Here is an 18,536-nt window from a genome sequence, read left to right as displayed (position 1 = left end):
TCGATGAGAAGAGTTAGTGAACTGCAGTCCCTCCCAGTTCAAGACCCATTTGTAACTATTCACAAAGTCAAGGTGATTTTTGCGCACACACCCACGTTTTGCGTCCAAATTAATTTTGAAGTTTCAAGTGAACCAATCAGTCGAACTTCCCACTTTTCTTTGAAAACCCTACTAACTTGGGAGAAAGAAGCCTCCATATGCTAGACGTGAGGAGAGCAGTAATATACTACCTTGAGAAGACTAAACCACTGGGACAGACTAACCAATTCTTTGTCTCCGTGGCAGCTGGTAGAGAAGGGGACCCTGTCTCGAAATCATCTGTTTCCAAATGGATTGTAAATTGCATCACACTGTTACACCCTTGCCAAGAGAAATCTACCCTTTACGCCTAGAGACACAGGGGCTACCATAGCATTTGTTGCAAATGTTCCTCTAGATCCCATTTGCAAAGCAGCAACCTTGAGTTCTGTTCATACCTTCACCCAGCACTAGTGCTTAGACAAACAATCTAAGTCTGATTCTCAGGTGGGACAAGCAGTGCCAAGACATCTTTGTTACTGTTCCTTCACAGATCCCACCACCTTCTCCTGGTACTGCTTGCTAGTCTATGCATAGCATGTGATTCTAAGCAGATTCACAAGCATCAGAAGACATACATTACCCACCATAATAGTATTTCTGATGATTGTATCTGCATAGATTCACATATGCCCACCCTTCCATCCTTCTTGGAGTAGAAGGAACATAGACATCTTACACCTTTCTCTCTTCTGTACTCACTCATGCATTCTGGAAGGCTCCCGCATGGCAGAAGAAAAACAACTGGTGGGACCTCGACGCTTCAAGCATCTTGGGTACACTACACGTCACGTTAGGGATAGTGTTTCAGATATGCCCATGTCGACTTCCCTTTTCATTCTTCGAAAAAAGATGCAATACCCCACTATTACCACTAGATAGCAGACTATATGCACAGCATGTGAATCTAAACAGATACCCATTGGACAGCCGTGCAACAACAATGGCAGAAGTTGTGTTCAGGGGTGTGTTCCTGGCACCGCCAAAGGTAGGTGCAGTTCTATTTGTTTTTTTTAACTCTTTTTGTCTAAGTCTCTGGTGGTCTAGGGACCCCCATAGGGACTCTTCTTCGGGTGTCCCAGGGGTGGCATGCAATGCGCAGCTGACCGTTCTGCCTTGCATGAGCTCCAGCTCCGGTCACTGTTCCTCATGCACCACTGTCCAGAGGTGCACATTTGTAGGTGACGGTAAGGATTGCATCTCTCTCCCCTGGAGGCGTGATTCCTTGCTGTGATGGCTACAGGTCTGTGGATGGGATGCTGCAGCATCTCTTATTTGGGATAGTTCATGCTTCTTTGTAGTTCTGGAATTAGAAGAAAACATTCTTCCAGCAAGTTGGTTTACAGCAATGGGTGATGCAATTAACTACTGGCGCAGGGGAGGGGTCAGGAATTGGGAGCCTCACAACTGCCACCATCGTCCTCGGGGGTAGGACTGGCTCTGGAATTCTTCCTGGTAGGCCTCCGTCCACCGGCTAAGATGTGTTTCTATCCTGTGAGAAACCTGACAGGTGGTCAGGACACGGCCATCGCTATTGGATCCAGTTCCTGGGGGTGGACCAGTGCAGGAGGATCACCTGGATGAGGAGCCCTCGTGGGGGTGGAAGTGGGACACTGACGGGTGAGACACAGTACCCCCTTTCTTAGAACACCTTTTCCCCATCCTACCTCGTAGGATACTCAGAAGTTCTACCCCTGCCCTTATTACAACACAGACACTTTCCTACACTGTGACAGATAACTGACCAACACAAGTGAGGAGAATGGGGCTGGTATGTTAGTACAGTTAACTAAATAATAGTCCCACACAGTACTATAAAAATATACTACTTGTTCTGCCTCAAAAGCACTAAGCAGATAAAACTGAAGAATAATACATGTTTCTGATGCTTGTGAATCTTCATCCTACACCACCTTTTGCAAACTTCTTAAAACTAAACTGTTTCATTATTTTGCATTAGAAATTGCCTAAACCGTGTTCCAATGTGACCAAGGGTCACACTGTATACTTCGCTTTGTGAAATTTACATTCGCTGTGTATTGTACACTGTTCTCAAATGTCTGTGTTCTCTTCTCTCTGTACTACCACCACAACTAAGGAAGTGTTCTGCAACAGCGCCACAATGCCTAAGGGCCGATGTGCGCTTTACAAATGTAAATAAATAAAAAATATAGTCCGACTTCTAGGGGTAATCGCAGAGTATTGCACTGTTAGGGAGAATTCTCTGTAAGGCTAATTTCCCAAACCTAGTGAGTCCCCCAGCAGCTTTGCTGGATTTTTGGGATTTATTTTTTTCTCCTGCTGAGAGTGAGACTCTTTTTTCTCCCACTCTTAGGCATGATTTGAGAATGTCCTTTGACTTTGTAATGTGTTTTATGGGCTATGGGGTCTTTTACTCCATAGGGTTTCATGTGTTTTTGGTATGTGTGTTACACAGCACCCTCAGTGCAGTAACACAGGGGTGTCATAGTGACCCCCAAACATAGACTCCATACCCTGGGACTGACTACTGTCTCCCAGGGCATGTAAAGTCACCCTTGACTTTAATAGTCTTAAATTGTGAACAGAACCAGTACAAACCATCATATTTTGGAAGTACTGGTAGGGGTAATTAGATTGCCCCTGGGTCTGTTTTTTGAGGGGGCACTGTGCAGTCCCCCCTCATCGAGTTTCTGGCTGGTGGCAGTGGTTACCATGCGAAATATTCCACCGGAATATTTCCTATGGGATTTTCCCATTCATTTTAAACGCACCACTTTTTTGATGCAATGTTAAAGATACCGCCGGGTTATTTATTTAATATTTATTCCCTGGTTGGGTCTTTTTGCCAGGACTTGGTTTTAAAATGGCGTTTGTGTTCACCATTGTAACTCCAACCCAAGTCGAGCCCTTTGTTCCACTTTTGGCAGGCTTCTGCACAGAAGACTCCAAAAGTGGTGCCACTCTGTCTGGGTATATAGGATGTGTGGGAGGGGGGATTAGGCACCCTGGACTGAGTTGCCTCGGCAACTCAAGTCGCACTCTTGTGTGATTGGCCCAGTGGTGAGCCGCCCGGCTCACCACTTAGCATGTTTGAGTGACAGCTAGGACTGATGAATGGGGGTTTTCCGCATAAAAGCAGGGCTTTGGGGACTGGAACTTGAAAAGTCGCCACAGGACCTAAAGAATCTGAAGAGGGAGACGCTGAGCCGACCTGCAACGACGACACCACCGGTGGAGCCCTGCTGAACTGACTCGCCACTTCCCGACGGCAGAGAAGATCTTCATCCTGGAGAGTCTTCTTCCTTTGAACTGGTGGGGTTAACCAGTTCGCCCTCTTTTCGCCTTCCTGGATCGTCTCGTGGTCGAATCACCCGTGCCAAGCACCCCAGCGGCTGGATAGCCACACTTTACCACTACCGCGAATAAAAGGGTAGTACCTTTTAACCGGGAAACTCCACGGCTGGTTTCTTCCCTGGCAGTGCAACGACCTCCAGCTTTCCCCCACGCCGAGCTCTTCTCTTCCCCTGGACGAAGCTCCGACTTGCACCCTCTGCCAGGAACAACTGCCCCCGCTGGAGCTTTCTCACCATTTCAGGTACTGTGCCCCGCCTGGTCTCCCTTGCAACAGACTGTTCAAGGTGTCCCGTAAATCCTTGACTCTCTATCCTGGGGTGACCTGGGACCTGTTAACTTTTCTGAACTGATCCAACTCCTTTTGAACTATCGGCAAAGACTTTTAAAGTGTACTTCAACTGTGTGATCTTGGGCACATTCCGCCTTGCTCTCTCCAAGAGTGGGCCTGGCCTATGAACTTTTTTTCTCTACAGTAGACTCTGCCTTTCTTGACTTGCTGTGGTTCTTTTAAAAGTGTTGGTATTGTTTGCTTTTCTAATTCTGCCTTTTCCCTCCCTTTTTAAATAATTATTGGAGTGCCATCTTGGTTAAGCGCTCACCTCTGTATTTGATAAGTAGTGTTCTTTTCCTAAGACTTGTCGAATAATTAATCGGGGAGGTGTATATATTTCTAATGACTGTGTTTGAACTTGCTTGACATATTAGTGCCAGTGTATTTTTACAAGTGTGTTTTTAAATAAATAATTATATACTTTTATACCAAAGCTCTGGTCATTGTTTGCTTGTGCTGCTGTATTTTTGTACATAATGTGTATACTCTATATACTGCCTAACTCTTCTTGAGAGAAGTCTGACTGCTCAGCCACAGCTACCAGGTAAATCTGGGTGGTACAGACTGCTACCAATTGGGTTTACTGCCAACACCTGTCGTCTTAAGACTTTTGCAGGGTTCCCTAAGGGAACTGCACAGGTTTCTGCCTAACAGCATCGTGTCTTTCAAGGATCGAAAAGGGGACGTCGACATGGGCGTGCTTTTAACATTATCCCTAATGTGACGTGTAGTGTACCCAAAATCCCTCACATGTCGAGGTCCCTCAGATTGTTTTTTTCCGCCCAGCTAGCTGGTCGTTCTATGCAGAGCTCGTACATTGCAAAGTTAGAACTTCTTTGACCACGACCGTTGGTCGTTTAGTCTTCGACCTTTCATCATCGACAACTACTTCTGGACCCTACGCCGAAAGCGCCTATGGGTTTTGGCAGCTGGTGCTTCGGTCTACGCTGTCGACCACGTGGCATCAGCCCTCCGGCCCGGCCTATACGGTTGAGAACGTGTGGGGCCTACGGTTTGATTCATTCTAGAGTGCATTTCCTTTTCCCCCTCTTTTCCCTTCTGGTCTTGCTGTCGCCCTTTACCTCAACTATGGAGAGGACTCCCTTTAAGTTTTGCCCGTCCTCCAACGGCAAATACCCGTGGAAGGACACTCACCGAAAATGTAACAAGTGTCTGCCTCATGATCACGACGAGCGATCCTGCAAGTCTTGCCAACTTTTTCGTCCAAAGATGCTAAAAGATAGGCGGACGAAGCGGTGGGCGGCCTACGCCATGCAGGCCGAGAGTGGTTGCCCCGTCGGCGCAGGTGCCTCGAGTGATGAGGATTTAAGCGCCAGCCATGGCTCTGATGTGGTGCCATTGACCTTCCCGCTGAACCATCAGTTTCTCAAGTGCCCGGCCCAGAAAGGCAGGCCACCTGTGCTGCTATGCAGAGACAACATCCCAGCACAGGGGCACACCCGCACCACAAAAAGAAAAGCACACAACCCCACAAGCTTCCTCGATGGATAAGTCGAGGAAGCAACAGACGCCCACGGGCCCATCGAATGTTTCGACGAAGCCCACCGATCCTCATGATCGGCCGCCCTCCCCACAACCGCCATCACGACATGCGCTGTGGCATACCCATAAGGGCATCTCTACCAAACAACGCTGACACGTCTCCTAAAAGCGCGTCAGCCTCAAGGGTTTCGGCTGCACTGCAAACCTTGGCAAAGCCTGCAGGCATGTAAAAGAAATCTCCCCGATCCGCCGGAGCTGTGCGAGAGTCTCGCGGCCATTGTTTCGGCAGCAAATACATTTAAAGACACGTCCAAACGTCGAGACGAGTATTCAGAAGGGTCACTGCCTCTCTCGAAGGCTATGGCTGATAAATCTCGACCCCCTAAGGGCCCTAAGGTCCCCTGTCCTCCAGAAGAGTTCTCCGCCCCCCAAACCCCAACTCTCTGGTTCATCTCTATGGACCAGAGTTAGGTTTGAAGGTTATATGGACAAGATTTCAAAGTTTGTTGCCTTCTCTGAGAAATGTATTCCTGCCCTACTCTTTCAAAAGTAGAAAAGCTTTCCAGTACATTTCGCCAGGAAGAGGTTTTAGAATATTCAGAACCTGAAGAACTCGATGAGGACCCCTATGGCCAGGAAGAAAATCCTTTTGAGGAGACACCAGACCAGTGCCCATACTGGGGTCAGGAACAGCCGGCAGAGGAAGCACCATGACTTCCCCCACTACTACTCTGGATCCATACGCCCTTTGTCTAGACCATCCCTCTTCTCCTCCTCAGAGGCAAGCCTCGCTCATTGACGACCAAATGGCCTTCAACGCAATCCTTAAGAGGGCTGCAGACCATTTTCAAATTGTCACATAAGAGGCAGTACGGACAAAAAAGTTAGGCAATACCATTGCTTAACTCTATCAAGAAGCGCCTCGCACCCTCATTGTTGTCCCCATCGCTTACAAAAGCTGTCAACCCTCGGGTAGAAAAGCTTTTTCGCCCCTCCCCTTCAGACGCGCTGTACGAACGGGGCCATGCCACTGCCGACTCCCTGGTAGTCACTACAACCAGAAAGAGAGCCGCAGTGCCGTTGTCCACGGCAGAGGTCCCAATCAGGCAAGGACTGTAAAATGTTGCGCGCCTTTGGAAAGCACATCGCTAGGTCAGCCGCATACACTACATGTTACGTTAGGGATAGTGTTACAAGCACGCCCATGTCGACGTCTCCCTTTACAAGCACACCCATGTCGACGTCTCCCTTTCAATCCTCGAAAGACCAGATGCAATACTCTGCGATTACCACTAGATGTCGAACTATATGCATAGCATGTGCATCTAAGCAGATACAATCATCAGAAATGCCATTACGGTAAGTAATGCATGTCATTCTCATCTATGTATATATATATGTGTGTGTGTGTGTGTGTGTATATATATATATATTTCTGAGGCTTGTGGAATCTGCTTAGATCACATGCTGTGCATAGGGCGACATCTAGTGGAAGCTGCGGAGTATTACAGTTTATTTTTCGAAACTCGAAAATGGACGTCGACACAGGGTGTGCCAGTAATACTATCCCTAGTGTGACGTCCACTGTACCCATGATCCCTCACGCGTCTAGGACCCTCAGATTGTTTTTTCCACCATACTGGTCGGAAGCATCCCACGGAGTTCCCTGGCTTTAGCCATAATGTTGAAAAATATAATATTTCCCAATTTTCTCCATCCCAACGTCGAGTCACCGAAGTTCGACGCCGGCCCGGAGAACAAAACGACCGTCGAGAGCTGCACAACGGACTTCGGGCCTCGGAAGGCCTCTGGCATCGGCCCGGAGAGTGGGGGGGTGGTACATACTCTACACTCATATATATATATATATATATATATATATATATATATATATATATATATATATATATATATATATATATATATATATACACACATACATTTTCTTATATATTCAAACACACACTAGCCCGCTGCCACAAGCAAGTGCAACCGCAAGTACCCTTGGGTTGACAGACACGCCACCTGTAACCTCTGCTTGCCGAGGGACCACCCCGAGGCGAACTGCAGAGCGTGTAGTTGGTTTAAGCTGAAAACTCTAAAGGACCGTTCGATTAAACGTTGGGCCCACCACGCCAGGCAACGAGAGGCCATGGAAGTGATGGCAGCGACGCCGTGCTATCGGACGGCGAGGGCATCCTGGCGTCGAGAGACAGCCAAGCGCAAGTCCCCGACCTCGGAAGGTTGTCCGGCAGGGCAGCTATGGGGAACACCCCCGGCGACACGAGCGCTACCCACACCACTTCCACTAAACACTCGAAGTCCAACTGTAAAGAGGCACACAGAGAACGATCTACCGAATCGGTGTCCTCTGGGCGTTCGCGGTCAAGATCGCCGCATGACACCAGGCAACCATCCACTGTTGCCAAGAGTGCCTCGCTCACTAAAGTAACGGAGGTTCGATCGTCGGAAGACGAAACTGACCACCATCCCCAGGCCGCACTCCAGGAGTCGGCGTCAGCAGATCGCGTGACGGCTGTTCCCGTGTCCCGACCTCCACACTCTTAAGGAAAGGGACACTACACCCGAATCTCGACGCCAGACGTCGAAAAGCTCAGAAAAGGTGAAAACACCAGGGAAGCACTCTTCCACTCACGGGGAGGGGGGAAAGCAGCAGAAGATACATTCTCAGCCTTGTTCTGCACAACAGAAACATAAAGACAGGTCACAGTCTTCTGTAAAGATTTCCAAGACCCCTGCACAAGGCCATAGGTCCAGTCAGGATATGGCAGAGAAACCCTCCCAGGAAAGGGTAATCCCCAGCTCCAAGGAATGGTCAAGTGAGGATATAGACAGAGTTATGTGTAGAATGTCATCCCTAGCAGACTTCTATGCTAAGAATCCAGAGCACTTCCTCTCCTATACCCTTGACGGGGCTACCGCCTCAGGGTCTAGGGACCCGCAACCCCCTGGTAAGAAACCTCGAGTTGAGGAGCCAACGCAAAGTCGGTCTTCTGACCCTTTCTACATACAGCCATACTCTCAGTATGCTGAGGATCCATTAAACGAGGATCCAGAATTGGCCACGTTGGACGACCAAATTGGGATGGATTACTATGGGGATGACGAGGACCAAGAGGAGGACGAAGATGACCCAGAAGCCTACAGAGTAGACTCCCCAGTAGGCAAAGAACCTCCGGTTACCGACTCTCCTGTCGACAACCAACCTCTCTTAAATGAGGTTTTATCTAGAGCGGCTGAACACTTCCGCATAGATACTCGGGGAGCTCAGGAGGAGAGGGACTTTGCCGAGGAACTAGTGGGAGAAAAGAGACCTGTTGCCCAGGCCATCCCTATTCTCAAGTCTATACAAAGGAGAATAGACCCTTCCCTTCTCAATCCCAACCTCACCAGGGCAGTAAACCCCAGGATCGAAAAACTGTTCAGGGCAGCCCAATCAGACCCCCTGTACATAAGGGGGCAACTGAAACGGACTCCCTGGTAGTGATTAATACCCGAAAGAGGGCGGGAAAACCCCTATCATCGTCTGAAGCTCCCCCCGACAAGGAGAGCAAAAAGATCTATGGGTTGGGAAGGAAGGTAGCCTCCACTTCCACCTACCAGGCAAGGATTGCCAACTCCACCACCCTGCTGGCGAGTTACAACTGCCATCAGTGGGAAGAAGTTGCGGCACTCATTGACTCTGCCCCGGAACCTTTAAAAACCGATTTGGCACAGGTTGCGTCGGAGGGAAGAGCCGTGTCCGGTTGCATCCTTAAGGCAACCCTTGATGCAGCGAATGACGCCGGCAGACTGATAGCAGAGTGCACTGTTATCAAAAGACATGCTTGGTTAAGACAATCTGGGTTTAAACCCGAGACACAAGCATCCTTAATAGACACCGGTGGAGCCTGATCTACTGTTTGGCAAGGCCGTAGAGGACGCATTAAAAAATGCCAAAGATGAATACGAGACTCTCAAATCCCTGGGCCAGTTAACCAACAAACCCCCTAATCAAAGAGGGAATGGCAATTTTCGTCACTCACGCGGCCAAAATTCTCAAAGAGGCTCCAACTATCCCCAGGGGCTGGGTACACCATGGAATAACAACAACCAGCAGTCTACCCAGAGTTATGGCAGGGGTAACAAAAGGGGACGTGATAAGGGTAGAGGCAGCCCCAATAGAGGCGGCGGCACGCCTCCTGCAAAACAGTAACGTTCCGTTCAGGGTCCCTTCTCACGCATCCCCAGTAGGGGGACGCATTTCCAACTTCACCCAAGCTTGAGAAGGGATGACATCAGACAGATGGGTGCTGTCCACAGTGTTCGCAGGATACTGCATAGAACTGTTAGAGCGTCCCCTAAACCACTCTCCACGTCAAACAGTACATTCATTAGACCACCAGAAGATCCTCCTCGAAGAGATCGCCAATCTTCTAGCAAAGGACGCGATAGAACTCGTCCCGGGACACCAGGTAAACAAGGGCATTTATTCAACTTACTTCCTTGTGCCAAAAAACGATTTGACAATGCGCCCAGTATTGGACTTGCGGCCTGCAAACAAGTATGTCAAGCCCCAAAAAGTTTGCATGACTACTCTCCAAGAGGTAATCCCCCTCCTAAAAAAGGGGGATTACATGGCAACATTGGACATGAAAGATGCCTATTTTCATATTTCCTTGTTCCCAGTGCACAGAAGATTCTTGCGCTTCAAGGTGGACAGTCAGCACTATCAGTTCAAGGTACTGCCCTTCTGTATAGCCTCGGCTCCAAGGGTATTCACCAAGGTACTGGCGGTGGCGGCGGCACACCTACGCAGGGAGGCAATCCCAGTGTACCCTGACCTGGACGACTGGCTCATCACGGGGGAGACCCCAGTAATTTGCAGATCAAACATTCTAAGAACTATCGACCTCCTCTTCGAATTGGGTTTCTCCATAAACGAGAACAAGTCCAGTCTGGTGTCAAGCACCTCCAAACTGTTCCTAGGAGCTGTCCTAAACACACGAGGGGTTGGCCTTTCCATCAGAGGAAAGAATTCGGAATCTACTGCTGCAAATTCCGCTATATCAAGCCGGTCGCCAGGTTACGGTGCGCAAAGCGATGCTTTTGCTGGGCATGATGGCGTCATGCATTTACCTGGTCCCCAACGCGCGCCTGCGCATGAGTCCCATGCAAGAATGGTTGGTGAAAGTGGTCTCAGGCAAGTGGTTAGTGGGACGGTCTAGTGGTCGTTTCGCCAACACTTGTACAAAGTCTTTACTGGCGGACAAGAGAAAACCTGTCAAAGGGAAAACCCTTTTACGATCCCGAGGTACAGGCTGTAGTCACAATAGACGCATCCCTGTCAGGTTGGGGAGCACACCATCTCCACCACACAGCTCAGGGTCTCTGGTCTCAGTCAGTGGCCAAGAATCATATCAATCTGCTAGTGCTTCTGGCAGTATTCAGAGCGCTTCAAGCGTTCGAGCCCTACCTGTTGGACCTGTTAGTACAGATCCTGACAGACAGCATGTTTTACCTGAACAAGCAGGGAGGAACTCGTTCGCCAAATCTGTCCAAGCTTGCCCAGAAAATGTGGATATGGGCACTCAGACGGAACATCTACCTGTCATCTCAACATGTTCCAGGGGTTCTCAATTCTCTGGCAGACGCTTTGAGCAGAGATCCCCTCCCGGAAGAACACGAATGGTGTCTACACAGAGAAATCGTAGAAGATCTCTTCTCTCAGTGGGGGTTCCCTACTATAGACCTATTCGCCACAAGAGAAAAAAACAGTGGCTGGGATTCGCATCCAGGTTCCCCCAACCAGACTCCCAGGGGAACGCCCTGTGGATGAACTGGTCAGGGATGTTTGCGTATGCTTTTCCACTGTTACGCTCACCTGGTATCCACAGGGACACCACCCAGCTGGGTTACTCGCTGGTATGCTTCTCAGCTTTGCCCTGATGTGGTCTGCGGGGAAGGTTCTGCCTGAAAATATAGGAAGACTGTGTTCAAGACTGACCGACTGGGGTAAGTATCCTCCCTCCACCCCCGTATGCTTTCAGTCCCTCTGGCGCCCTCTCCTCAACCTTGTGGTAGAATTAGGTGTGCTCTACGTCCTGCCTTCTTTGCAGGGGCGCGTTGTCTTTCATGGGCGAGTGCGGTCCAGTTACTTCACTGACGCCGGCCCGTTTCATATTGTTCAGGTAAGTCTATTGCTGTTCTTTAGTTTTGTTGCTATCTTTGTTTAAAATGTCTCTTTTTTCTCCCTCAGGTATGCAGAGCTTCAGCGCGTTGAACTGGCTTGGTTGAGCCTCGCTGGTAAATGATAGCGAATTAAGAGCGCTATGATGCGGTAAGTAAGCGCTATGCGCAGCGCTGCAAAGTCTTGCCTTTGCTAACCTGTGTTTTCCTTCCTTGTAGGTTGCGGTGTTCTTCAGCGCGAGTGGACAGTCTGGAGTGGTGCCAGCCGAGAGGCGACCAGCCAGGTAAGCCTTTTGAGCAGTTCGTAATTTGTAAATGTCTCTACAGCTTTCTTTAATGTTGCCTCTATCTTCCTCTTTCAGGTTGTTCTGTCCGGGAGGCGTGCAGATTCGAGGAAGCTGTTCTCCGTAGCTGCGAGTGTTTAAAGATGAAGACTGCAGGTAAGATGCTGCTGCTAATGATGATCCTTTTGTCTCCTTGCAAGTTCTGCTTCTCCAAAGTTCGAGGGAATAGCCGGACACAGTGAGCGTCACGTTGCAAGCTGCAAAGTAACACGAAGCATGTTCTGCAGTCAGGGTGTGGTTTATATAGCCCAGGTAAAGTAGTACCAGGGAACGTAGTTCCAGGCCTGCCACACCCAAAACACTAGACCGCATAGCTTGGTTCTTAGGTACCAAGCTATGTGGATGCCTCCATGTTGGCTGACAATACAATAAAGTAGTTCCCAAGCACATTGTTGTTCATGGTTTATGAGCCTGGCGCCATAGGCGCCAGGACTGGCCCCATGAGGGCTTTTGAAGAGGATGCCAGGCTCTAGAGGCCCGAGTCCTGACTCCACCTGGCCAATGGGTTTGCCAGAGGGAGTTTTGGGCGAGGGTCGTGACATCCACCAACCCCTCATCAGGAAGGTGGTCAACAAGATGCACAGGGAATCGATGACGCTCGTCCTAGTTGCTCCCATGTGGGCGAGGCAACCGTGGTTCCCACACTTACGCAGACTAGCGGTGTGCAAACCCATCATACTCCTGTGCTGGTACAACCTACTGTGCCAGCACCAAGGTCAGACAGTGCATCCTCAACCCAACTCAATAAACCTGGCAGCATGGCTCCTGAGGTCATAGAGTTTGGACATCTCAAATTGAAGCCAAACACGAGACACTGCTACTTTGACAAATGGAAAAGATTTGTTATCTGGTGCCAGAATAAGCAAATCAACCCAGTTGATTGTACTCCTTCCACTATAGTCACCTACATGCTCCACCTGCTGGACGCAGGGTTGGTATTTAATTCACTGAAGGTACAGCTGGCAGCTCTGTCAGCATACACCACCTCGCATAACAAAGGATCGTGGTGGAAAGTACCATTGGTTAAAGCCTTCATGGAAGGAGTAAAGAGACTTCACCCTCCAATTTCTAACCCACCACCAGGATGGGACCTCAATGTGGTGCTTGCTAAACTCATGGGCCCTGCCTTCGAGCCCATGCATAAGAGCAGTCTCAAACACCTGACACATGAAACTGCCTTCTTGGTAGCCATTACGTCTATAAGAAGGGTCAGTGAAATTCAGGCTCTGTCAGTGCAGGATGCTTTCTTTACTGTCCATAAAGATAAACTGGTTTTATGAACACACCCTAGGTTCTCACCTAAGTTTATTTCTAAATTCCACGTGAACCAGTCCATCGAGCTTCTGGCTTTCTTTCAAGACCCACAAAGATCGGTGTGTAGTGAAACTACACACCCTGGATGTGCGTAGGGCGGTCCTGTACTATGTAAACAAAACCAGACCGCTAAGGAAAACAGACCAACTGTTTGTCTCCGCAGCTACAGGCAGAGAGGGAGATCGCGTCTCTAAAGGTGCCATCTCAAGTGGATTATAAACTGTATCCAGCTGTGTTACTCCCTTTCTGAAAAAACTCTGCCTTTCACGCCTAGAGCCCACTCAACAAGAGGCATTGGGGCCACTCTGGCTTTCATTGCAAATGTACCCCTTGACACCATTTGCAAAGCAGCTACTTGGAGCTCTATTCACACTTTTACTCAGCACTACTGCATTGACACCCCTTCCAAGACAGATACCCAAGTGGGACAAGCGGTTCTAAGACATTTATTTGCTCATAACCCTTCTCACATCCCACCTCCTTCTAACACTGCTCGCTAATCTATGCACAGCATGCGATCTAAGCAGATTCCACAAGCCTCAGAATGGATACATTACTCACCGTAATCGTATTTCTGATGCTTGTATCTGCTTAGATTCACATGCGACCCACCCTTTCTCCCCTCTGAGAGAAGGCACATGGATGCTTGTAGTCTTATCTTTCTATCTATCTGCTTGGATAATCTGTACTCGCGCTACTTCTCATGCTACCTCATGTCAGAAAAAATACAATCTGAGGGTCCTAGACGCGTAAGGGATCATGGGTACAGTGGACGTCACACTAGGGATAGTATTACTGGCACGCCCTGTGTCATCGCCCCTTTTCTGAATTTCAAAAAACAAACTGTAATACTCTGTAGCTTCCATTAGATGTCGGCCTATGCACAGCATGTGAATCTAAGCAGATACAAGCATCAGAAATACGATTACGGTGAGTAATGTATCCCATATATCACTTTCCAGCCGATGTAATGACACAAACCTGACATGAGTGTAAACCAGGTGAAAACTCCTACAGTGCTGTGGTGTGGTAAAGCTTATGACGAATTGGGGTTGAAATATTCTGACAAAGACATATGTTTTGAAGTTAATGAAGTATTCATTGTTAATGTGCAGTCACACAACCTTGACTGCAAGTGGAAAGAGGAAAGCTTTGTTAAACAATTGTGAACCTTCATTGGAAACGAAGTTGGAACTTTGTGTTGTCAAATTGGATTAGAAAACTGAATTTGAACTTTTTTTATGACATAGGATTTCCTAATCCTTTTTGAACATTTAAAGAAAGACCAGTTTGCACCTGGGGAAGGGGAGTTTGCCAGGTTTTCAGAAGAAGCAAATATTGCGGAGTAATTTATATTGTTACATTTGTTGTTGTTAAACTGCCATATATTTCCTCATTCATTTATTGTGTATTTAAGTGTGAGGGACAGACATCTTTTTATTGTTAGTGTTTTCCTTTAGTTTATTTTAGGCGGGGAAATCCTTGTCAGGGTAGGGGATGATAGTGAGCCATTCATCTAACCTTTTGAGTTATTAAAAATTGAATCTTTTATAAAACCATTACTAAGTTGTCCGCCTCACATTTCTGACCCCCTCACACTGCCCAAGGACTAATTCCAATGGATGCACATACTGAAGCACAGACCTTACAGTACTGCACTACTATTAAAATATGCCTGTCCAAATGGTGGCTACCCACACTCTGTACCGTGCTTTACTGCTCTCGAACTTGGTCCATGATCTAAACACACAAAAAACAAAAAATTAAGGTTTGGGGGTTCTTCTTGATTTTTATTAGCAGTGTTTTAATTACTAGAAAACTTCCCAAGACATGGACTGTGTCTTGTATTATTCCTTTATCTAAAAAAAGGGTTGCGTAATTTATGGACCTTATTGCTCTGTTGAATGCATCCAGCAGTTTTTCGTCCTCTTTCGCTGGAACAAATTGATAACTGGGCTAAAAATAATGAGATCATATCTGTTTTTCAAACAGGCTTTGTTAAAGATTCAAATACCTTTGTCAATGGCCTTCTTTTAAAAATCTTTATTGATCAGATAGGTACGGATTCTTTTAATATTATATATTTCCAATTCTTGGACTTCAAAGCAGCATTTGATACATAGACCTGACAAAATTGTGGCAGAAATTACTAACATGAGTCATTCCTAACATCCATTTGTAGTTTCTGATTAAATTTCATTTGGATCTCACGAATGGAGTGTCTGAAAGACGATGGAAATTGCTTTTTTTTCAAATAGTTGCATGCACCCAGAAATGCACATCTTGAATGCTTCTTTCCATTGCTGTGTTACTCTGTTTTGTACGCTATTTCTCACTGTTTATGAAATGAATGGCATTTATAATGTGCCTATGCACAAGTGTTTGCATACACAAGTGTTTCTTTTGGCTCCTTTTGCATGTTGTCTTCCCTTTTGACATTGTGACGAATCCTGAGATGTTGGCACTTTTCCCTAAGGAGGAGTCCCTTCCCATGAGCCCAGAGTGGTGAGGCCACTTCCCAATAGTCCCACTTTGGGTGGTACTCAGTGGGAGCATCTCATGGGGAGAGACTCCCCTTCTGGGTATCAGGGAGAACATCTCAGGAGAATGTGGTATAAGATAAGAGCCCTCACTACACATCATACACCCCTCCTTACACTATGAACACCAATGACCTACATAGGGCGACAAGCTTAACACCTACTGAGAAGAAGAGGAGTATGGACTACCTGGCGAGGACTCCTTTGACAGATACCGAGATGAGGAGGAAGTGCGGAGCCATGTACTTCTTCTGCTTAAGACTGATTCCCCTAAATCAGTCTTAAGCAGAAACTTTAAAAAAAATCACACATGACATTCTTAAAGAAGGTCTTACCTATGTCATGAAAAATACCACAGATAACGACTCTTGCGAGAACATCATCCGCAAATACAATAATCACTTCCTGGAGCTACTTGACAAACATGCACCACTTATAAATAAACAGGCTCGCCCTAATCCGAACTACCAGCATTGGTTTAAGCCCGAATTGAGCATTCTCAAGACAGCTAAAAGGAAATTAGAAAGAACATGGCATAAAACCCCTTCAGAGGAAAATAAAGACAACTGGAAAAAATGTGATCTCTTATACAGAGCTAAACTGACTGAAGTAAAAAAAGATTTCTACAATACTCAAATCACCAGCGCCTCTAATTCCACCGGGAAATAGTTCCAATCCTAAAATCTTTTGAAAAACCACCCACACTCTCCTCTCCCTTCCAACCAACTTTGACCGACTGCGATGCATTTCAACTTGCCTTCTCGAATAAAATTTAAAAAGCCTTTCTCTTCAAATAACTAGGCTTCTACTACATCACATTGGGTCGCTACTTTTGCTTCCCCTCTCCTTTCTTTTGTGTTGTCCCGTGAATCTCTGGTCCTGGAGTCTTTTCGTCGCGCCCTGATGCTTGCGAGCTTCGGCGCGTAATAAATAAATAAATAAATGTAGAGCCATGATGAGAATGGGATAAACTTTCTAGTTGTTTCTGTCCACTCATAAACAGCAAGGAAGGACTATGAGAAAGAGGGAAGCAGCCAACCTGATCACAAGATGGTGAAGCCCGGGAAGTTGTTAACAGACGGAGAGCCGAACAGGGAAGAACGGAGCAGTCCGTTCCCTGATTTGGGAAATCCAGCAATCTCCTTTTGCTCCCGGCGTCCGAGCAGGACATTGGCAAATGGGGACCTAACGTGAAGGCGGGAAGCAGAAAAGAAGCCTTTGGTCCCAGTGCAAGGCAACATGTCCGCAATGGGAAGGACCCCAAACGCAGAGATGCCCACGCAACCGTGATACAGAGAGAAGGACCCCAAACAGAACCTTCCACTAACCCGACGGAAAACAAAGGTAACAGGAACCACACAGGGACCAGTGAGGGCTGGAATCCACAGAGTAACAAGACCCTTTATCAGATAACAAGTGGGAAAATCTTCCTCGTCACAGTACTTGGCGGGTGAAAAGACCAAGTCGACAGAAGCAGGAAGAAGAGAGAAAAGGGTCTGGGAACGAAACGCCAACCGGCAACAGGGAGATAGATAGCATCTTCTTTGTGTCAGTACCTGGCAGGAGAGTGAGCCAGGTCTGCCAAAAAAAAAGAACAGAGATACGGGTCTGGGACCTGCGACAACAGAAGGCTGCAGAAAGAGTTGTCCTCTTCCTCGAGGCAACACTTGGCAGGCCAGAGAGCCAAGTGGGCCATAGTGGGGGAAGACTGGGTCAAGGACCCTACTGGTACATGAACTGTATTGCAGGCTTGGGGAAGGGAGTCAATCCTTCTGCTTTTGTGAACTGTGAAACTAAAGCCAGGAAATGCCAGGGGAAGGGAGTCTGGGAAGGGAGTCATTCCCTCTGGTGTTGTGAACCGTGAAACGAAAGCCAAGGGAGTGTGAGAGCAAAGCCAAACAAGACTAGGGGAAAGTGTCATTCCCCTGGCATTGTGGAATTGTGAAAACAAGTGAAAAGAGAGTCCTGTCACATCAAAGACCCATCTGTGCAGGTATTGTGTTATCTGGCGATGCTTTCTCCTGGTCTCAGAGGGAGACTGCGCACTCTAACTGGCTTTATCGATGTGCACCTCCCGGTGCACGCAATAAGTGAGTTGGTTATGGCACCAGAACATGTAGTTTGATTTGATGTGTGTTTATTTCTCCCTCACTGCATCATTCGCAGTACTCATGACAGCATGGCTCAGTTTCCATAGCCAGGCCCCCCACACAGCCACTAGTGATGGCCAGCTATGGGCATGCTGCCGTCTGCAGATGGAGGCGGGGGTGGGGGAGACTGGGGAGCCCCTGGTGGGATGCGGCCGCCAGTAGTGGAGCCCGGGGAGCGGGCCAGAGGATGGTGTGGATGCAAGCCCCCACAACATGTAGAAAGAGTCTTCCACCCGAGGCCGTCAAGGGCTGCAAGGTCTTAATGGATGCAGTCACAGCCCGACAGCCGGGCACACAGTGCAGGGAACAGCTCACTCACCACCGGTGTGAACAGTAGCCGATGACGCCAGCTCGCTCCAGAACGCTGGCGAGTCCTGAAGCTGAGCCGGGGAGGCCCTGGAAGACCGAGGGACAGCCTCCTCAGCTGGGCTGTCAGCCCCAGGCTTCCAGGTCTGGTTGCTGCTCCGGCAGCCAACAGTTGTGACTGTGACAACACCAGGTCACCAGCCAGTGCCGCGACGCGGCTGGCGCCGAGGCACCTCAAAGGGGGTGGGACACCCAGCAAGGCCCCCCCACACGTCTCCAGGAACGGAAAGGCTGTTGTGTTGTCACAGCACAGCCATGGAGGGTCAACATGGCAGACCGACCCTGCAAAACCTCCACCGGCTAGGCAGCAAATTTGCATAGTAGTCTGTACCTTGAAGTTAAGGATATATGGAGCACCGTGATGCCAGGCTACGTAGTTTTACTC

At 48.2% G+C, this 18,536-nt stretch overlaps 1 protein-coding gene across 5 annotated transcripts in view; it reads left to right on the top strand.

Moving 5' to 3' along the window:
• Positions 1-18,536, top strand: part of TMEM94 (transmembrane protein 94) — a 2,019,771-nt gene that overhangs the window by 786,669 nt on the left and 1,214,566 nt on the right. The window lies entirely within an intron of this gene.

The sequence above is a fragment of the Ambystoma mexicanum genome, chromosome 3q (assembly GCF_040938575.1).
Source record: "Ambystoma mexicanum isolate Mex_15411 chromosome 3q, UKY_AmexF1_1, whole genome shotgun sequence".
Taxonomy (NCBI): Eukaryota; Metazoa; Chordata; class Amphibia; order Caudata; family Ambystomatidae; genus Ambystoma; species Ambystoma mexicanum.
Note: the sequence above shows the minus strand (reverse complement) of the source record. Positions and strands in the feature narration are given on the sequence as shown.